The 14,008-nt window shown below is 41.2% G+C and overlaps 1 pseudogene; it reads left to right on the forward strand.

Moving 5' to 3' along the window:
• The first annotated feature begins 6,247 nt into the window (after positions 1 to 6,247).
• LOC127447614 (transient receptor potential cation channel subfamily M member 2-like) lies at positions 6,248 to 6,772 on the forward strand (annotated as a pseudogene).
• Positions 6,773 to 14,008: the final 7,236 nt, after the last annotated feature.

A 14,008-nucleotide genomic window follows, 5' to 3' on the forward strand; every position in this document is an offset into this window, starting at 1 on the left:
ATCATTTATAAAAATAAATTAAAAATAGCTCTGTACATATTTTTGCAATCAGTAAAAACATCAAACTTATCAAATAGCCATGTGTCATATGTTGTTGGAAATCTCTCAAAGAGTAGAATACAACCAGCCTATTTCTTTTACTCACAGACAAAAATATAGGGAGTAATATCTAATAAATGTCTTTGACAAAATATTTCATGTAAACAGATGTTGCTTGTATGCCACAGTTTTCGCTAATAACTTCACAAAAGATAAACAGAACATAAAATATAAAATATCATTACATAGAGGAGGCGATTATCTTTCAAACGAGCCCATACACAACATAATCAGATGCATAGATCATTAGATATTTGACACGAAGCACAATGTGCACAATGTACACACAGCATCTGGCTATCTGGCATCTTGCAATCTGGCTGAAAACACATTAGCTTTCCTGTATCAGATGATGCCATCGGAAATGGTGTGGCGCCATGGAATGCTAAACCGGTGCAAAAATCATCCATATTTGGGCAGAAACACATGTGATTGGTGACTGTTACATTTGGCCATCAGGAGATGGTGCCCAGTACATGACACAGACTCAATGATGACTCAAAGGGCACAGAATGAAACTGATTCTGTGAAATCTCATTACTAAAATCATGTTTGTTTGTGGAGTTATAAGCCTTTAATTTTGGGTATGCCACTGAAACAGGGCATCTTTAAAAACACCATCCAAGATTAAAGGGTTAATAAACAAATCCAGATCAGCTCTCGAACACCATTTAAACTGGTTTCAAAACTGCTATTTAAGCAGAATTAGAATTTGCATGCAGTCTTTATATGTCCAATCAGTGCCTGGAAATCCAACACCATTATGCTTTTAATAATGTAATCTGATCACTCATGTAAAGAATTGTGTTTCTCACTTTGAATTTGCTTTGAGTTTCACTTGATGACAATTACTATGGCAACTTTCATTCATGACAAGAACTGCAAACGGTTCAACTCTTATATGAGGAATATATGAGGCTGTGAACTAAGAGACTATGACCAATCACAGTGTCCATGAAGAACCAAAAGCCAACTAAAAAAACTAATTCACTAACTTATCCTCTAATACTGTTTCTTTATAGTTAGCACAAACTTTAAAAGTTAATTACTTCAAAAAAATAAATAAAATAAAAATAAAAAAACATTCTGATGGCATATAGTTTGTTCAGAGATTTTTACATTTTTTTGGTCCTTAAACAAAAATTATATGTTTTATTTGAAGCCACATATTTTTATTTGCGCAAGAACAAAATTTCTATTTTTTATTTAATGTTAAAATTTATAACACCTAATTATATTATATTATACATATAACGTATTAAAATTATTTGATCAAATTTGCAATATATTCTACCTAATAAAATAATATAAAATATATAATTTGCAATAATATCTGGAAGTTATACAGTTAAAAGGTAATTCGTTGACAGCTACATTTTATTTTTGTCTGAGAAAATTCCATGAATCACAACAGCATGTTTTAAATGCAAAAGCAGATAATAACTTTCTTCCGCAGAAATGCTGTGCCCACCAGATGAGAAAGTCCAAAAGGTGTCAACAACATCCAAGTAGGAAATATAAGACTGAATAGATTATTGTTAAACATACAGACACACAGGTGAGATGTGTGTCTATTTACATATCTATCTATCTATCTATCTATCTATCTACAGTGGCAAAAAAAAAGTATGTGAACCCTTTGGAATTAGCAGGACTTCTGCATTAATTGGTCATAAAATGTGATCAGCTCTTCATCAAATTCACAAGTATAGACAAATACAGTGTGCTTAAGATAACAACACATAAACAATTATAATCTTTCATGTATTTATTGAACACATCTCATTAAACATTCACAGTGCTGTGGAAAAAGTAAGTGAACTCATAGGCTAAAGACATCAACAAAAGCTAATTAGTGTCAGGAGTTGGCAAACCTGGCATCCAATTAATGACATAAGATTAGAGGTGTGGGTTAGAGCTACTTTGACTTTACGATCAAGAATTGTTGCTTTGCATAAAGCTGGAAAGGGTTACAAAATTATCTTGAAGAACATAGATATTCATCTGTCCACAGTTAGACAAACTGTCTATAAATGGAGACGATTTAGTACTGTGGCTACTCTACCTAGAAGTGTCCGGTCAGCCAAGATGACTCAAACGGCACACCACAGAATGCTCAATGAGGTAAAAAAAGAACCCTAGAGTGACAGATAAAGACTTGAAGGAATCATTGGTACTGGTTAACATCTCTGTTCATGAGTCTACTATACAGAAAACATTAAACAGGTATGGTGTCCATGGCAAGACACCATGAAGGAAGCCACTGCTTTCTAACAAAAACATTGCTGCATGCCTGAAGTTTGCCAAAGACCACCTTGACACTCCACAACGCTACTGGGAAAATGTTTTGTGGACTGATGAAACTAAGGTTGAATTGTTTGGGAAGAACACACAGCACTACATGGTGTAAAAAAGGCACTGCCTACCAACATCAAATCAAATCACTTTTATTGTCACACAAACATATACACAAGTGCAATAGTGTGTGAAATTCTTGGGTGCAGTTCCGAGCAACATAGCAGTAATGAGACATGTACCAATTTACAATAAACTTCAGATTTACATTTATGCATTTGGCAGACACTTTTATCCAAAGCAACTTACAGTGCCCTTATTACTGGGACAATCCACCCAGAGCGACCTGGAGTTAAGTGCCTTGCTCAAGGACACAATGGTGGTGGCTGTGGGGAACAAACCAACAACCTTCTGATTACCAGTTCAGTGCTTTGTCCACTATGCCACCACTCCAGATTTACATACATACAATGTACATTATACAATACACACAATATAGAATACACATTATACAATAAAAATAGTATATATAGTATATATAAAATGTACAGTAGGTTATATTTACTGTATTGACATTCAGGCTTTCGGTTGATAGTCAGTTGCCAGTGTGTTGTTAAGAAAGAATATAATTTATGACAGTCCAGTGTGAGATAATAAGATTAATAAAGTGCAGTGCTGATGTATATTGATCGTGAGAGATCAAGAGTTCAAAAACATCATCCCAACGGTGAAGTACGGTGGAGGGAACATCATAATTTGGGGCTGCTTTGCTGCTTTGGAGTCTGGACCGCTTACCATCATCGAATGAAAAGTAAATTCCCAAGTTTATCAAAATATCCTACAGGATAATGTCAGGGTGGCTGTGTACCAGCTGAAACTCAGTAGAAGTTGGGTGCTGCAGCAGGACAATGACCCTAAACATCGAAGTAAATCCACTACAGAATGGCTTCAAAAAAAGAAAATCCACCTTTTGGAGTGTCCCAGTTAGAGCCCAGACCTAATTGAGATGCTGTGGAATGACCTCAAGAGAGCCATTCACACCAGACATCCTAAGAATATGGCTGAGCTGAAGCAGTTCTGTAAGGAAGAATGGTCCAAAATTCCTGAATGTTGTGCAGGTCTAATCCGCAGCTACCGGAAACGCTTGGTTGAGGTTATTGCTGCCAAAGGAGAATCGACCAGTTATTAAATCCAAGGGTTCACTTCCTTTTTTCACAGCACTGTGAATGTTTAATGGAATGTGTTCAGTAAAGACATAAAATATTTTTATTGTTTATGTGTTGTTAGCTTAAGTACATTGTGTTTGTCCATACTTGTGACTTTGATGAAGATGAGATCACAATTTATGAGCAATAAATGCAGAAAACCAGCTAATTCCAAAGGGTTCACATACTTTTTCATCTATCTATCTATCTATCTATCTATCTATCTATCTGTCTGTTTGTCTGTCTGTCTGTCTGTCTGTCTGTCTGCCTGCCTGCCTGTCTGCTTGTCTATCTACTACCTTTCTTTGTAAAGCTGCTTTTCATTGTGATTCATAAAACAATCGATACTTATACTGCAACAAATGACCAACTTTGAATCATTTCTCTAAGTACTTCAGTGAGTTTTGAAGTAATTGAAGCTTTCAGACATTGGTCAGTTTTCAGAAATGTTGCCCTTCCTGTAGCTCTTGTCTCACGTGAATGACATCACAGATGCAACAACAGGGCACAGTTTTACACTGCAGCAGTAAATGCACTGCAGGCCATCATGTACACACCCTCCCCTGTCTCTCCCTCCCTCTCTCTCTCTCTCTCTCTCTCTCTCTCTCTTTCTCATTCACCTCTCTATCTCATTCACTCTCTCTGTCTGATTGTAAGCATGGATGAGGCAGCAGTGGAGCCAACCCTTGTGCAATCCATCGCTGTGAGCACTGTTAAGGGTGTCTGATATCTCTCTCTGTCTCCCACTTTACAGCACTATTCACTCGCCCATAAGCTTTTAAAGGGATATTTCACCCAGAAATGACAATTCTGTCATCATTTTCTGTACTTATAGCCATGATGTTCCAAACCTGTATGAGTGACTTTTGCTAAGTGCAGCATACAAGAGATGAGGTAATGATCTGAGATGTCATCGCTATGTGACAGAATAGCTAAAATATCAACATCAGTTCCATATGACAGAATTAAATCTAGCATATGATTATGGTGATGGGTAGATCTTGTCACATTTTGTCTGACCCCAGCTGAGTTGAGAATATCGATAAATGCTAATCCCAGTGTATCATTTTCTTTATCTATGTGAATGTTGAAGTCACCAATGATTAAAGCTCTATCCACAGTAACTACTAGATCTGACAGAAAATAAGCAATCAAATCAAATTCTCTAAGGAAATCAGAATATGGCCCTGGTGGTCTATATACTGTAGCAAGAACAAAAGACAACACAGATTTTGTATTTATATCTGACGATTTCACATTAAGTATTATCAGTTCAAAATAATTTTACTTAAATCCTGACCTCTGAGTAACAATAAAAACATAACTGTTAATTGTAGCAACACCTCCTCCTCCTAATGTTTATAACAATAACCTTGGGGAGTAGACTCATTTAAACTAATATATTCTTCCAGTTTAAGCCAGGTTTCAGTCAAACAGAGTGAATCTAAACTATGATCTTTACTAATTTCATTAACAATTAGTGCTTTAGATGAAAGTGATCTAATGTTTTGTAGCCCTACCTTTATATGATGTTTATCATTATTTTCAAGTTTGATATTAATATTTGTTTTTATAAATGACTTAGTGAAAGTTCTGTGTTTGGTAGTTCGGGGAACTGACACAGTCTCTATATGATATCTAGGTGATACAGTCTCTATGTGTTGTAGTTTATGTGACCTGTATGATGTCTCAAGGCAGCTAGCAGATGTTCGGTTTAGCCAGTTTGTCTGCTTCCTGACCTGGGCCCCAGTTAGTCAAACTCTATTACTATTAAGACTATGAGCCAAGTTACTAGAGAGGAGAGCGGCACCTTCCCTGGATGGATGGAGTCCGTCTCTCTTTAGCAGGTCAGGTCTACCCCAAAAAATTGTCCAGATGTCTATAAATCCTATGCTATTCTCCGGACACCACTCAGACATCCAGCCATTCAGTCACACTAATCTACTATAAACCTCATCACCACTACGAGCAGGGAGGGGACCAGAGCATATTACAGTGTCTGACATAATTTTTGCAAGTTCACACACCTCTTTAACATTATCTTTAGTGATCTCCGGCTGGCGAAGCTGGACATCATTAGTGCTGACATGAATAACAATCTTAGAAAATCTACATTTAGCATTAGCCAGCACTTGTAAATATGATTGGACGTCAGATGCTCTTGCACCCGAAATGCATTTAACAATAGTGGCTAGAGTCTCTATTTCCATGTTCCTTACAATAGAATCACTAATAACAAGGGCTCTTTCAACATGATTATCAGTGGGTGCATCACTGAGTGGGCAGAATCTATTGGAAATCCTAACAGGAACGGGAGAGTAGTATCGCTTTGTCCTACGAGTATGCTGCTGAGACGTCACCCAAACACCCTGCTGCAGGGGCTCTACAGCCAGAACCAAAGTCATTTTTAAATTTGATTTCTAACTTTCAAAAATCTAAAATACAATGATTTTTAAAAAATCAGCATTATCCCTGCCACCACCAAATTCTCATTAATTTCTATTATTTATTTTTTAAATAAAAGATTATATGGAAATATGAACTTGTAAAAGGAATTCAGTTGTTTGTGTGTGTGTGTGTGTGTCTGTGTGTGTGTGTGTGTGTGTGTGTGTGTGTGTGTGTGTGTGTGTGTGTGTGTGTGGTATGTTCATGTGTCGATGGACACCCCGTCTGACAGTCTGTATCAGCTGATGACAGATCAGTGGAAACTTCGTCCTCCAAACCTGCTGATATCAGTGACCGGTGGAGCCAAGAACTTCCACACGAAAACTTAACTGAAGGACAAATTCCATTGCGGTCTCATCAAAGTCACTCAGACCACAGGTATAGCAGCCTGAACGTGGTAAAGTAAATTGTAAATAGAAAGTAAACAGTATATATAATGACAGAAAAATTATATAATGACAAAATTTTCATTTCTTTGAATGAATCAACATCTCTTAGTCACCTATTCTGAGACATCTAGACTTAAAGTTAACAGTGTTTACCTTTGACAGGTGCGTGGATCTTGACCTGGGGCACACATACGGGTGTGATGGAAACACGTGGGAATGGCCGTGCGAGATTACACACTCAGCAGCAGCTCAATGGAGGGACAGATCGTAGTCATAGGAGTAGCAACATGGGGTGTCATCCACAACCGTCACACACTCATCCATCGTGACGTGAGATGATTCACTCACCTGAAAACACAAAAATGAGCACATCAGGACAATGTTTATACTTTAATAAGCAATAAGCCACTCAAGTGGCTTGTTGATTTTATAAAAGCGTGGCAACAGCAATATGATTAAAGATGCCAATGTTCATTCAATAGTAACATTTATTAATATTAATAGTCAGAATAAACAATTCTTGTACCAAGTTATACAGGTCAGTATTCTACCAGTGGGCTGTTTACGATTGCCAAGTAACACAGCAACTTGGCATGTAAATATAAAATGTCAATCAAATGTTTATTAGCATTTTAAGCTGCTTATCCAACCAGAGTTTAGAGCTATCATTTTATAGAGACTACTTTAAAGTCAAAATGAAATAAAAATGAACATATTTATATCTTAATACACATTCTTGGTCTTATTGTGCATAATTCTTCAGCAGGCATTATTTCAAATGATGTTGTTTCCAAATGTAAGAACAACTCGACACATCAAAAAGGTATACTGTATCTAAAATAGAGGAAATACAGTTCTACAATAGCACAGAAAATCACTAGCAATCCCTTTAAAAATCACACTGTCACACTTTTTACTCCAGTGGATATTTCTCAGGCTATGTTTATTTTTTAAAGTAAATTTCTGATCAGCCACATACTTTAAAGTCTTGGCTACAAAAAAAGCTCTTGAACTTTTTCACTGTTATTGCCCAGGAAAAAAGATACAGTTCACTGAACACATACTGAACTTTTGTAACAACTTGCCCCACTGGGAAATGTTGTTACACTATATAGGGGAAAGGGCACCACCATCACAACCACCAAAACTAAATCTATGCCTGCATTAAATAGCCTGTTACAACATCAGCAACATTTCACTGCATTTAACAAGTATGAATCACAAAACTATTCATGAAACAATAAAAATTGAAAAGGTAAGGTATAAAAATATCAACAACAACAAAAAAAATGTAGCTAACAAATATTGTAATTGATAAATTGTGTGAATTAATGACATTTAAAACACGTGACAACATGCCCCAAAAACAATGTGACAACATGCCCCGACCCCCGAATAACTTTTTATTAAAAAGTACTTTTGTCCTAGGGACACATTTTAACCTTATGATAAAAATCTGCCTAATGATATAGTTGACCTTTGTCCTTTTTTTACCTTTTTTTTTTTTATCCCCTTTTCTCCCAATTTTGGAATGCCCAATTCCCACTACTTACTAGGTCCTCGTGGTGGCGCGGTTACTCACCTCAATCCGGGTGGTGGAGGACAAGTCTCAGTTGCCTCCACTTCTGAAACCGTAAATCCGCATGGATCTTATCACGTGGCTCGCTGTGCATGACACCGTGGAGACTCACAGCATGTGGAGGCCCACGCTACTCTCCGCGATCCACACACAACTTACCACGTGGCCCATTGAGAGCGAGAACCACTAATTGCGACCACGAGGAGGTTACCCCATGTGACTCTACCCTCCCTAGCAACCGTCTTATTTTTGTGTATAAAGTAATGCAATTAATGCTCTAATTTCAGATCTCATATATGTGTATATGTATGTATGTATATGTATGTATGCAATTAATTCGAGCCAGGGTCGGCCCAGGCTCTGTTGGTGCCCTAGGCAAGATTTTCAATTGGCGCCCCCCAGATAAAAATCACTGAGGGTGCTTCTGAAAATAGTGGGGGTGCTCTGTATAAAGTGGAGATGTATTGTAATTACAAATTTTTTAATAGATTAAATCATGTTTAAATGCTACTAAAACAACGTAAAAAACAGTTTTTCATGTACAAAACATTTAATGTTTTGGGCCCCCCGCCCCTGCGTGCCCAGCTGCGGCACAACACACCCGCCCGGGCAGTTGTGATGGATTACGAGGACAGTTTCCTCCTCCCCCGTCGCTGACTGGACCTATGGTGGGTACCCGGAGCCAGGTAAGTGATTCGATGTCACCAGACTCAGCACAGCCACGAGTTCGGGGTCTGAGCCCCCTCAACGTAGCCGCTCCGGCTCCGCCCCACCGCTCTGCCCCACCTGCCGGTACGTCCGACACTATTGTCTCCTTGATCCCCCTTGCCCAGAGCTTCGGGGCATGGCTTGCGCTCCCCAACCCGTCGCAATGGCTGACCGGGACCATCCGACTCGGATATGCGATTCAGTTCGCCAGGCACCCGCCCAGGTTCAGCAGCGTCTGTTTTACCTCAAGTGCAGGCCGAGAACACCGCTGGCCTGCCTGTGGAGATCACGTCCCTTCTGTGGAAGGATGCAGTAGAGCCTGTCCCTCCAGTTGAGATGAAGAATGGGTTCTACAGCACCTACTTCATCATACCAAGGAAAGACGGTGGGTTGCGGCCAATCACAGACCTGCAAGTTCTGAACCGGGCCTTGCACAGACTCCCGTTCAAGATGCTGACGCGGAAATGCATTTTAGTGAGTGTCCAGCATCAGGATTGGTTCGCAGCCATAGACCTGAAGGACGTGTACTTCAACGTCTCGGTTTCTCCTTGGCACAGACCTTTTCTTTGGTTTGCCTTCAAGGGCCAGGCGCACCAGTACAAGGTCCTCCCCTTCGGTCGGTCCCTGTCACCTCGCGTCTTCACGGAAGTTGCAGAGTTAGATCTTGCCCTGCTAAGGGAAGTTGACATCCACATCCTCAACAGTCTTGACGACTGGCTGGCTCTAGCTCACTCTTGAGACTTGTTGTGTGCACACAGGGACCTGGTGCTCAGGCACCTCAGCCGGTTGGGGCTTCAGGTCAACTGGGGAAAGAGCAGCTCTCCCCGGTACAGAGCATCTCTTTTCTTGGGTTGGAGTTAGACTCAGTCTCTATGATGGCGCGCCTCATGAGCGAGCGCACGCAGTCAATGCTGAACTGCCTGAAGTTGTTCTGGCAGAGCACGGCGATCCCACTGAAGCATTTTTCAGAGGCTCCTGGGGCATATGGCGTCCTTGACGGTGGTCACGGCGCTCGGGTCGATGCATATGAGACCGCTTCAGCATTGGCTTCAGACTCAAGTCACGAGATGGGCATTGCACCGTGGCACACATCGCATGGTCATCACGCCGATCTGCCGCTACCTGTTCAGCCCTTGGATGGGCATTGCATTCCTGCGGGCAGGAGTACCCTTAGTGCAAGTACCCCAGGCGTGTCGTGGTTATGACAGACGCCTCCGAGCGTGGCTGAGGCACCGTGTGCAATGGGCACGCAGCCGCGGGCTCCTGGACAGGGCCGTGTCTGCGCTGGCATGTCAACTACCTCGAGTTTCTGGCAGTGTTGCTCGCCCTGCAGAGGTTTCGGCCGTTGATCCAGGGCAAGCACATGTTGGTCTGGACGGACAACACGGCAATGGTAGCGTACAGTAGCCGCCAAGGTGGCCTGTGCTTTCGTCGCATGTCACAACTCACCCGCTGCCTCCTCCTCTGGAGTCAGCAGCGACTCAAGTCATTGTGAGCCACTCACATCCCGTGTGACTTCGACAGCGCGGCAGACGTGAAGACCCCCAGAGATGCTCAGTCACGTTGGTGCTTTTTTCATTCCTGCAGGAGAGGCTGGTGGGGCGGCTGTCCCCCCCACCTTGAGGGTGTACGTGGCCGCTATGGAGGCGCACCACAATGCAGTTGACGGTATTTAGGGAAGCACGACTTGATCATCAGGTTCCTTAGAGGCACGAGGAGGTTGAATCCTCCCAGACCGCGACTAATTCCCTCATTGGATCTCTCCGTGGCCCTGCGGGGAGCCCCGTTTGAGCCCTGGAGTCAGTTGAGCTAAAGGCAGTCTCTTGAAGTCTGCCCTACTGACTGAGCTTACGTCCATCAAGAGGGAAGGGGACCTGCAGGCATTCTCTGTCAACGACACATGCCTGAAGTTCAGTCCAGAATACTCTCATGTGGTCCTGTGGCCCCGACCGAGCTATATGCCTAAGGTTCCCACGACCCCGTTTAGGGATCAGGTGGTGAACCTGCAAGCGAAGCTGCCCCAGGAGGAGGTAGACTTAGCCTTTTCGTTGCTGTGTCCAATGCGTGCTTTGTGCATCTACTTGGATTGCACGCAGAGCTTTAGGTGCTCTGAGCAGCTCTTTGTCTGCTTCGGAGGACAGCAGAATGGGAATGCTGTCTCCAAACAGAGGATCGCCCACTGGGTTGTTGATGCCATCGCTTGGGCATACTATGCCCAGGACATGCCGCCCCCCTTGGGGCTTTGGGCACACTCCACCAGGAGTGTGGCGGACTCCTGGGCCCCAACCAATGGCGCCTCTTTGGCAGACATTGGTAGAGCAGCGGGCAGGGCAACACCCAATACCTTCGGAGGGGGAGACGTGCACTTTTTACCCCCCAGCCGTATTCACGAGGTCATGGACCCTGGATGTCCTTCCTCCTTAGCCCTGTGGCAGGCGAGTTTGCGGAGAAACTTGATGCCGGCCCAGTACGTGTGCTATTGGGCCCTGTACTGGGGTAGGTGATCCACATGCGCTGGTTGCTTGTTTGTAACCCCATGTGATGTATCTTCCACGAGACGGTTTCCCTGTTGATAAACCCGCGTCTTGCTTGGGCAGAGTTTCCCTCTGCCACTGGTTGCCGTGTTTGTAGAGCTCTGTCCCCTCTGGGTAGGACCTACCATGGGGACTTCTCCACATGTGACACTGCCGACAAGACTCGGTAAGACCATGTGACGTATTTCCACACAACTGCCTCCCCTTCGGGCAGGATGTGGTCTCCGTGGTGTCTTCCCCTTGAGAATGGATACCCCCCCACGCAGACATTTATGGCCCCCAGCTGAATGATTTCCATTCTTTTTTGGGGAGAAAATAAAGAAGAGAAGAGGCCACGGCTGGGGTGGCCTGTCCCCATTTTGGGCAGTTGACTTGTCCCCGAGGTGCAGGGGACCGTACGATGCTCGTAGGAGTGTTGGGGGAGGCTACGTGAAGGCCAGGTGCGCTGGCTATGAGGCACACAATGGTTTGCCCGTCTCGCACCGCCAATCCATGTAACACAGTTCAACTACTAAGGAAAACCAAAACTATGGTAATAAAAATAATAACTATATATATATATATATATATATATATATAACATGGTTGGCCTACTACAGTTTTACTTCAGTAAGACAACGGTTATTTTGTGATACAAGTAGAGTTTTTAAAAACATGGGGCTCTATTTTCGTGAATGCGCAAAGCGCAGCGCTACAAATGTACACAAATTCTTGTCCATGAGAGCACTGATTTTAAGTGCAATTTTTATGCCAGCACAAAGGACAAGTGGGCATAGGAGGGACAGTTTGCGCAAACTCTGAGTGTATTATATGTATGTAATAGCAAAGCACAATTTGCTATTTTCCTGAGAAATATGTCATTGCACTAAGACCTCTTATCTCAGCGCAAAGTCCAATTTCAGTTTCTGCATTTGCAGTTTGGAGATTCCACCAGCAGGTGGGAATAAATTTCATGTCCAATAAGTTTCATGTCCCGTTTGTTGAAATTATGAGATTTGTGTTAAACTTTCTAGAGGTAATGGTTTATTTTTTTGATTATTATTATTTTTATTGTTATGTTTTTATGTATTATTATTATTGTATATTTATAATTGTATTTATGATTTAATTTTTACTAGTAATTTTCCACTTGTTGTTGAGAGTAATTTTTAAGTCACTGTAAATGTGGCCGGTGGAAGAAGTTGGACAGAGTAAAATGTTTGGATTTAGTATGATTTTTTTTTTACCACTTCGTTATTTTTATTACATTTTCATTTCATTTGAAGTTTAATTTGAATTGAGAACTATTTTTGGTTTAATTTTTTCATGTTTCATTGAATGAATTTAACTTTCAAAATCAAAAATCAACCAGTAGAAGCGAAGTGCGAGCCGATACAATAGTTTTAAATATTAGCCATGATTTGTGTTTAAGTAGATGACAATGATTAATTATAACTAATAATAATTTAACAGAGCATGCATCCAAATTCTGATGAGAATCCAATTTTCTATGCATATAAAAAGGAGCATGTCATTGTCATAGAAATATGTCTGATATTTATCAAGGATGCTGTTAATGCACAAAAGAACGTAATTTTCAATTCATCTAATTCATTGCATACAGTCCATTTACACTATCAGCTTCTTATGAATATGTCTTTGTTTAAATCATTGGTGCTTGAGGGAATGGACTATATAATAGGACACAGTCGGTGCAATAACCAAAGAAGAATATCAGAATTAAATTGCACTTGGTTCAGCCTTTTGGTGCGTAGAACAGTGAGGCCTGTTTTTCTATAGAGTCATTTAAGACGACGACCCACTCTCTTCATTGCCTGCAATTCAGGAGTAAACCAAGGTGATGAGCGAGAAGAGGGCACCAGCTTTGTCTTGAAGGGGGCATGCTCTTCAAGAGCAGCTGAGATAGCTGAATTATAATTTGAGAGGATGTTTGAAGGACAGGACAGTTTCAAAGAGTCAGAAAGTAAGGGTGCACAGACAAAGGTGGAGAATGATGAGGGGTCGACTGCTTTTAGGTTGCAATAAGATACCACAGTTTCTTGTATGACTTACAGCAAGGAAAATTAAATGAAAATTCTATAAGTTTGTGATCCGAGATGCCAATTTGTGTACTAGTTGTAGAAACATTATTAAGACCTGATGTACAAACTAAGTCAAGTATTTGACCATGAGTATGGGTAGAAAAATTCACATGCTGTGTTAAATTGAAGCATTCAAGAACATTCATGAGTTCAGTTATATTTGAACAGTCAGTATCAACATGGATATTGAATCACCAAGCAGTATAACATGGGGAGAGATAGCACAGGCAAGAGTGAGTATTTCACTAAGTTCAGAGGTAAAGTGAGGCTGATACTTTAACACAATGAGAGGAGTTTCACCAACAATCTTGAGAGCCAGATATTCAAAAGATGTGACATTATGAAATTCAGTCAAAACCTCTCTCATGCCATCTCGTTAAACAACAGCTAGTCCGCCCCCTTTTCCGTGAGGTCGGGGTTTAGACAAATATTTGTATCCTTGTGGATTAAGCAAATTCAGTTGTAGAAAGTCATTAGGTATTTACCAGGTTTCAGTTAGCAGTAGCATGTCCAGTTTTGTATCAGTGATGAGTTCATTGAGAATTGACGCTTTGTCCATTATAGAGCGACAGTTCAATAGTGCCAAATCCTGACGAACAAATCCGAAGTGTTTTGATGTGGAGCAGTGATCATCTTTAGTTAAATGCCTCAGTGAAATTGAGTTTGAGCACCT

This window comes from Myxocyprinus asiaticus, chromosome 10 (genome assembly GCF_019703515.2).
Source record: "Myxocyprinus asiaticus isolate MX2 ecotype Aquarium Trade chromosome 10, UBuf_Myxa_2, whole genome shotgun sequence".
Lineage (NCBI taxonomy): Eukaryota > Metazoa > Chordata > Actinopteri > Cypriniformes > Catostomidae > Myxocyprinus > Myxocyprinus asiaticus.